Raw genomic sequence first — 9,547 nt, 5'->3', positions numbered from 1 at the left:
GGATATCAGAATTAGCCAGTAAGGGCTAGAGCTAAAGGGCCAAGCAGTGTTTAAATGAATACAGTTTCCGTGTAATTATTTCGGGTAAAGCTAGCAGTGCGGGCGGTAGGGGTGCTGGGGACGCAGCCCCGCCGCTTATATTACTACAGGTAGAGCTTGGGGTCTTTCTCAGGACTCATCAATCTGTTAGCTCCCACTGTCTTTCCTATAGATCTTCTTCTCCATCAGCCTAAAGAGGCTCCTGTCAATTTTAGTTGGAGAAAAGAAAAAACTCTTGTCTTCTTAGAGAACCTAAGCATTTAGGAGACTATGTATCAAAAATTGCAGCAATGGTAGAACCAACTAGCTATATCAAGGGCAAAATAACTCCCTACTAACATCTACCTGTGCTTTATTCACATGCAAAAATATTGAGTATGTGTATTTGTAAAGTCTGGGAAAACTTTATTAGGTGGTACTCCAAATAAGAAGAAAGATACCTCTAGTAAAAGGTAGTTGTTACTGACCAGATAATTGGTTTTACACTTATTCTTTTTAATTCTTTATGAACGCTTTAGAGCTGTGAGTCTCAAATCAGAATCTCTTGGTGGTCTTATTGGAACTCTGATAGCTAGTTCCTAGCTAACATTTTCTGTGTCTAACAATTCCTCATGTAATGATGAGTCTGCTATAAGGGTAAGCACAATTCACTCTTATGCAAATGTCATAGAAAACACAAATTATGTGAAATTTTAAACAAGAATATATGTGCTGTGGTATAATGCTCTTGTACCCTATACAGATTTGCCACTTGTATTGGTTTAATAAAATGCTGATTGGCCAGTAGCCAGGCAGGAAGTACAGGTGGGGCAACCAGACTAGGAGAATTCAGGGAAGAGGAAAGGCCCAATCTGCAGTTGCCATCCAGACACAGAAGAAGCAAGATAAAAATGCAACCCTGAGGAAAGGTACCAAGCCACATGGCTAAACACAGATAAGAATTATGGGTTAAGTTAAGCTGTAAGAACTAATCAATAATAAACCTGAACTAATAGGTCAAAAATGAATAAAAACATCTGTGTGTTTCTTTGGGACTGAATAGCTGCAGGACCAGGTGGGACAGAAACTTCTGTCTATAATCATATGTAAATAAGAGTGTGATTCTTTAAGAGTTCCAGTGAGTCTGCACTGAAAAACATCTCACTTTTTAATTCAACAGTCTTTTGTATGATACTAGATGACTGGTAACATGATTTGACTATGTTCTCTTCTGCACCAACTCATTTACAAGTTTCTGCTGAAAAGAACACTCACCTAACATTCCAAAGGGACTACCACTGCTTCTAGTGAGATTATTCCTTCATGTCTTTTTTCCAAATATGGCACAAAGTATGATGTGGTATTGAGCAAATATTAAAACTTAGGAAAGAAACTAACAAATGAATAGTTTTTTAGATTTTCCACTCAATTCCATCAATGTGATCCATTTCCTCTGGGTATTAATTAGTCACTTACCACTTTTCTCCCCTAATCTTTTTCTGGAGGGAGACCAGATTGTGTTCACTACTAGTATACTTATGAAATATCATCTTAAAACTTTTCTGCATCTTTTGCAAATGGCATGACTTTACTGCTTCAGATTCCAGTTTCCTGAATTTTTCCTATGAAGTAATGTGTGTAGCTTGGGATTTTTTTGAAGCATTCTCCTTAGGGACCTGGCCTGGTTTCTATCTTTTATGGCTTTCTCATTTACTTTTCATGTCTCTGTGCAGTGCTAGATTTGGTTCTAACTCTTCCTGATTTCTAAACTTCTAAATCTTCCTGATTTCTCTGCAGTCTGCCAAATAGAATTTTATTTTGGGGGTATTGCTTTTATGGATTAATGCTTTAACTTGCTGTGTTTCCTTGGTTTCATGACTCTAAACAGTCAACTAACTATTTTCACGCCATTTTATTTGCTTACATAGGCAACTGCATATTCCAAATGTATACAAAAGATTCATACTGCCTTTTCCTAATGCTCCTCTTCCAGTATGACGGGAACTTCCTGTCACAGGTATTTTCTTCATTTCTGTTTTGTCTGCTCCTTTGCATATCACAAAAACCTCAGATCTGACCTGCTCTCTTTGTTTCCCAGTAAAAGTGAATAGTTTTATGAAAGTGCTGGTGTACTAATGTGAATATGTCTTTAATATATACCTCATATACAGGCAGATGAAACTGTCTAATTTAGATGGCCCTCAACACTATGTTATTTTAATCATAACCACAGAGTACCATGTTGCTTAAAACTGATGTGGATGTATTCTTTGGAGATTAATAATACAGTCTAGAGAAACTGTCATTTTAAATCAGAATTTGGTATTAGCACATTTTAGCCATTTGAAAATTATTTCTTAAGCCCAGAAGTTCTCTTCATATTTTTGACACTCTTTTAGACAGCTATGACAAAACACCACTAACAAAGTGACTTATAAATAACAGGCATTTCTTCCTCCATTTCTAGAGGCTTAGAAGGCCATGGTTAAAGTGTTAGCATATTGGTATCTAACAAGACCATGTTTTCTTCTTCACAAATGTAACTTCTTGTGTTCCCACATGGTAGAGGGACAAGTAAACTTCCTCGGGCCTGAGAGGAAGAATAACAACTAGAGGATGAGAGCAAGATATTCATACCACAGCAATACCCAATAGAAAAATGCATATTAATTAATTTATTGAAATGGATGTATTAAAGACTTCATAATGGAAAGATTTGTAATAAGCCAGTGGCAGAATATATATATATATATATATAGTCAAATAACTAAATTACAGAGTTATCACATAATGCTATATTGCATACCAATTAAAATGAACAAAAATACATACAATGGTATGCATAAGTTCACATAATGATTTACAGACTAAAGGTTTTTTTGTTTGTTTTTGTGCTGAATATGAACCAAACCCTCATTCATGATAGGCAACCATATTACCATGGAGCTACATCCCTGGGTACAATATTGGATTGAACAAAGCAATATCAAAGAAAACACTGAAAGAAGAGTATACATGGTTGGCTGTGTTGGCATGGAAATTGTTTTCATGAATATGTTCATTTTTAACAAAAAGATAAGGAAAGGACTTGTTTTACACCATTCCATTTTATCTCCTCCTCTTTACTGTATTCCTTCTCAAATTATAATACTCTTATTTCAGAGATATTTTTAGTTTCTTTCACATTCTGTACATATTCTGAGTAGAGACATTAATATACATTTGTTCTGGAATCTGTTTTAAAACATATTTATACCAGCCTGGTCTACAAGAGCTAGTTCCAGGACAGCCTCCAAAACCAGAGAAACCATGTCTCAAAAAAAAAAAGCAAAAAAAAAACATATTTATATCTCAAAATACCTTGAACACTAGAAATGGCAATACCTGCTAGGGGAGAAGAGTTAATCATTCATGGTTAAGAAGAATGAAGAGAAAGATAAGTGCAGCAATGCCTTACCTATATTCCAAACTCTATAGGAGGCTGAGGTATGGATCAAGATTTCTTGAGTTTAACACTTTGAGGCAGCTTAGGAAAGATAATAGCTAAGTATAAGTTTTAACGTTTCTGTCACAAACCCACAATATGTGGCACATCCATCTCAAATACACAATCTTGTTTACAGGAGTCTTAAAACGCCAAAGACCTTTATTGCAGACATAATGTTCATAAAACTTGCTTTGTATAAGTAACAAAGTCATTTTCTTCTGACTCAGAAAATTGTTCACATCAATGTCCATGAAAACAAACTAGCAATTACTGTGCTATCTGTCCTAGTTAGGGTTACTATTGCTGTGATAAAACACAAAGATCAAAGCAATTTGGGGAGGAAATGGATTTATTTCCTATTGGGCAGGTATTTTTCCATCTGTCAGTATCCAAACATCCAGGGTCCCTTGAATTTTTCAAAGATGAGTGTTTTCCTGTGGAGATAAGAACAGAACCCTGCCCCCATTCTATATGTTTTTCTTACCACCTGTATGAATATCATCATTGTGGATAAGGTTTACAGTACCTCATGACTATTCATCATTAAAGAGAGACAGGAAAGGAACTCAAACAGGGCATGAACCTGGAGGCAGGAGCTGATGGAAAAGCCATGGATGAATGCTGCTTGCTGGCTTGTGCCTCATGGCTTGCTCAGCTTACTGATAGCACCCAGGGCCACTGGCCCAGAGGTAGCACCACCCCCAATGGGCTGGGACCTCCTCTATCAATCACTAATTAAAAGAATGTTTTATAGGCTTGCCAATAGCCGATCTTCTGGAAGCAGTTTCATAATCAAGTTTTCCCTTTCTCAGATGACTTTACCTGGTGTCAAGTTGATAGAAAAGTAGCCAGCATGCTAGCTTTCAAGTAGGCTAAACCTCCAAAGCTCTGATAGTCTGCAACCATTTTCTACCTTAGAAATTCATGTTGCATTAAATTACTGTTTTAGCCTCACTGTGTTATATAGGTTTCACTATCACAATGAATCAATCCTTCATAGTAACAAATTAAAGTATTGAAATATATAAGAATACTTACTGAGCACACACTGTATATGAGACACTATCAGAAAAATAAGTATACATAAGAATTATCCTTTCCTTCAGCTTATATGTGAGAAAACTGGTATGCAAAGGAAAAATAACTTCTTCATCACCCAACATGACTGACTTGGAATTTAAACTCAGTTGCTCAAAGCTCATGCTCTCGAATCTGCAGTCTTATTCAGAGGCCAAGAACATTTGACAACATTGGGGAGAACTTTGTGTCTCAATTATCTAATGTGGTATAACTGGTTAAAATAATTAATTAAACAGCTGTTTAAAATAACAAATGCAAATGAAATTATTGTTATTAAAGCCATTTGTGGAAGCATTATAACTTTACTGTTAAGAAACGTGTGTGCGTGTGTGTGTGTGTGTATGTGCGTGTGTGTGGGTACTCTGTGTCTGTGTGTGTGAGTGCATTCACCAAACATTGGTTTGGAAATATATTTTGACATAGAAATAGCCATCTCTAGTAGTTTGTCACTACAGTCTGGAGTCTCTAGTCAAAAGGCTGGTATTTTTACCAGTCTAACTTTTACATTGAAAAGTCTTTCCTTTTGGGGCTAAACCAAGAAACACATTAGATGAAATAGACCATGATGGGCAACTAAGTGTTCTTTTTGGTATTTAGTAGTTTAGTATAACTAAGATGCAAAGCACAATTTTTCTTTGAAAAAAAAAGCATGTTTTATTTCTTTTTTATATAAATTTATTTATTTTTTATTGAAAATTTCCACCTCCTTCCCTCCTCCCACTTCCCTCCCCTCTCCCCCTCCCCCTCCCTCTCCAGTCCAAGGAGCAGTCAGGATTCCCTACCCTATAGGAAATCCAAGGTCCTCCCTGTTTTCCCCAGGTCCAGGAAGGTAAGCATCCAAACAGACTAGGCTCCCACAAAGCCCATCCATGCAGTAGAATCAAAACCCAGTGCCATTGTCCTTGGTTTCTCTGTCAGCCTCCACAGTCAGCCACATTCAGAGATTCCGCTTTGATCACATGCTCCGTCAGTTCCAGTCCAACTGGCCTTGGTGAGCTCCCAATAGATCAGCCCCACTGTCTCAGTGGGTGGGTGCACCCCTCGTGGTCCTGACTTTCTTGTTTATGTTCTCCCTCCTTCTGCTCCTCATTTGGACCTTGGGAGCTCAGGCCAGTGCTCCAGTATGGGTCTCTGACTCTATCTCCATCTATCGCCAGATGAAGGTTCTATGGTGATATGCAAGATATTCATCAGTGTGGCTATAGGATAAGGCCCGTTCAGGCACCCTCTCCTCTGCTGCCCAAGGAACAAGCTGGTTGGGATGGAGGAGGGGTGGATGAGAGAGCAGGGAAGTAGATATTTTAATTAAGGGAGCCATTTTAATGTTGGCAAGAGACTTGACTCTGGAGGGGTTCCCAGGTGTCCAAGGAGATGTCCCCAGCATGTTTTATTTCTTATGTTTCAGTTTAGTTTATTTTCATTAGTAACTTTTTTTAAAAAGTAAAATAGGGGTAAAAAGATATTTCTTTGTTTTTTTTTTTTTTGTCATTTGATGATCCAGAGCTGATATTATGTATATTGCGTAATTTTGTATTTGGAAATTAAATACAGTGAGCAGTGAATTTCTTTCAGTGAAAGAAAATCGATCTGATGAAATATTGCAACATGTTTTCAGTAGCTTGGGAAGAATGTGGTTTTCACAGTCCTCAGCTGGAATCAGCTAAGATAGAATCTACCAGCAGTTTAATTCTTGCATGTAAGATATATGTTTTCGAAAGCCTGTGAGTAAACACGCTGCAGCTTTCAGAAATACACCCCCAAATTTACTATTGAATTGATGAATACATACTAAGAAGCCAAAGCTATTTTTGTATATGTAATACAATATCAAATAAGACAAAGCCAGGCAGTAACAGAAGCCTCCTCCTTGCTTTCTTTCCAGGCCCTGCTGCTTGCCAGATTTAGTTAGCCCAGAGAAGCGAAACAATCAGGGTTATGTGGAGAATCACAAAAACAATACATATTTTCAAGATGCAGCCTGGCTTCATGAAAACCCGAAAGTGCCTGAGCACTGGAAAAACAAAGCTGAAAACAGCAGCTTATCTTTTTCTCCCCTCCTCATGTCCATGAGTATCTCTATCTTCTTTTTTATTTTATAAGTTTATTGTTTAATATATAATCCTGGTTTATGAGCTATTCATTTTTCTCACTTGTTTTTCTATTGAAATGTCTCTAATTTTTTAGTAATGATTCATATTTATTTTAGGAACACAGTCAACCCAGGCTGGTAGAGTAGGCGTGAATACCAAAATGCTCCAGAGGCTAAGTCAGGATTGCAGATTCAAACTGTGCCTGTTTGCAAAGAGTTCAATGCCAGTATGAGCTAGTTAATGAGATGTGCCCAGGAAAAGACCACGTGTATTAGAAACATACATGGTTTTGACAGCATATATTTGCTATTTCATTTAGTGCTCTGGAAGAAGGGTACAATCTTGAAATAAGTCTGAGCACACTGAGACTTTCATGCTTTCAACAAGGTTCTAATTAGCCATGTAGAAAGATGCTCAGTCGTCCTCAGTATTCCACTCATCCCAATTGCAGACATCAGGCATATGAATAATGAAGTCACACTATGGATTCTGCTTCAGCAGATGCATTATGGAGAACAAGAAACACATTTAATAATCAGAGATAATAGCTAAGGTACAAGAACCCAACTGATCTATTCCAGACCACTCTAGCCATTCAAATCATCTATCTGAGATTCTAGGCATTGTGAAATAAAATGCTTGTTTGCAGGAAATTGAAGACAAATGGAGATTAGATAAAGTTAGTGTCAGAAAGAGAACTAGATCTTTTCTTTCACTAGTAGGTCATAGACTTTATATAGATACATGTAGTTGTTTGACTATATCCCTCTTAGGCTCCTATGTTTGAATGCTTGTTCCTTAATTGGTGAACAATTTGAGAAAGATTAGAATGATTGGGAGTGTCCTTGTTGCAGTAGATGGTGTCACTGGGGTGGGTTTTGAGGTTTCAAAAGCCCACATCACTTCTCTCTGTCTGCTGCCTGTGGATCAAGATAAAAAGCTCTCAACTATTACTCCAATGTCATGCCTGTCTACTTTCCACTATAATGATAATAGACCAACCCTCTGAAACCATAAGCAAGTGCCCAGTTAAATGCTTTCTTTGATATGAGTTGCCTTGGTCATGGTGTCTCTTTACAACAATAGAGCACTAATTACGACAATGCATAAAATATGTCTACAGATGCTATGGAAGTAGGAATGAAGCTGGGCAGTGGTGGTGGTGGCGCACACCTTTATTCCCAGCACTCAGGAGGCAGAGGCAGGTGGATCTCTATGAATTCGAGGCCAGCCTTGGCTACAGAGTGAGTTCCTGGACAGGCTCCAAAGCTACACAGAGGAACCCTGTCTTGAAAAACCAAAAAAGAAAAAAAGAAAAAAGAGTAGAAATGAAACTGTTGATGGAGAAAAAAGGGAACTGGGCAAGCAGGTATCAGGAGGATGTGCTCAAAGTACATTCTATGCTTGCATGAAAATGGCCTTAGGTAACCTACTATACCATAATAAAATAAGTACAGAAGAAAATGATATGTCTTTGGTGGTAAATTCTTGATGAAAAATATGCAATGTTCGCTGTCTGATGTCAGTAGATTTTAAATGAATTAATTGAACATGGAATAAGACTCTGAAGCACTGGAATATGTGATGGAGAAAAGGCACCCTGGGAAAGGAAAATACATGAGTCAGACTAATAAATGCAGAATATACATAGAGGATCCAGCTATAAATGAAACAACTATACTACCAAGAGGAAGGAATGTTTTAGGGTGGTGGATAATGTTTTCCGGTAAGTTGCTCTTTATTCTTTATTGGGTATATAAAGAAAATAAGAATTTTCTTAGTTTAGTTCAATGGATCTCTACCTGTTGGCTGTGATCCTTTGGCAGTCACAAAGGTCGCATATCAAATATCTGCATGTGAGATATTTACATTCATAATAGCTGCAAAATTACAGTTATTAAGTAGTAATGAATTAATGTTATGCTGGGTGTTCAACACAACATGAGGAACTGTATTAAAGGATTGCAGCATTAGAAAGGTTGAGAACCACTGATATAGTTACATGTTATAAAGATCTACAATACTTGAAAGAAACGTTTTCTATGACCTGTGACTGTTTAAGTTTGAAGAGTTTGAAGATGTGGAACCTAAATGGACCCAGGAACAAACTCATATTGCTTTTGGAAAGAAATCAGATAGATGGGAAAAAGAATGATCTCCTGAATATTCAGCTACAATGTATATTTAATTTGTCTTTTAAGTATGTACAATCTCTATATGATATCCTAAGCTCATGAATGTGCACATACATACACACATACACACTGAAGGTTGAACTCCAGGCACACTAAGCAAAGTACTTTACCATCAAACTATACCCCTAAACCCAGAATAGGTATTAATGTAACTTAGAAGTATAAACTATGTAAGATCTTAAAATCTTGGAACAGATATTTTTGAAGAAGTGTTAGGAAGAAATGAGAACACATTGTAATCATTATTCCTGTATAGCCTTAGAAAGAAATGAAGAAAGAAAGAGAAATGTATTCACTGACTATAGAAAGAAACAATTGTTACATTGTCATTGGGGCAAAGCTATGGGAAAATGACAATAGAACAGTTGACATTTCACTTTATGCTATTTCTTTCATTTACCAACCCTATAGTTTCCTTTGAAGCATAAATAGAATGATGTATTGATTAAAGAAAAACATGATAGTTATCATATTCCAATTGTCCCAACTGTGAATAACAGCACAAAAATTACAAAACACAAACTGTATGAGTGCATATTGACTTTTACTGTCAATGTCTTATATGGTAGGTTATTTTATAAAGCTGGTATCTTGTACTGTAGTAAATAAAACTTTCTGAACCACAAAGAGTATATTCTTATTCCTAGTGACACATAACTTCAGGTACCTTTAGAGGA

The sequence above is a fragment of the Microtus ochrogaster genome, unplaced genomic scaffold (assembly GCF_000317375.1).
Source record: "Microtus ochrogaster isolate Prairie Vole_2 unplaced genomic scaffold, MicOch1.0 UNK36, whole genome shotgun sequence".
Classification (NCBI taxonomy): domain Eukaryota; kingdom Metazoa; phylum Chordata; class Mammalia; order Rodentia; family Cricetidae; genus Microtus; species Microtus ochrogaster.
Note: the sequence above shows the minus strand (reverse complement) of the source record.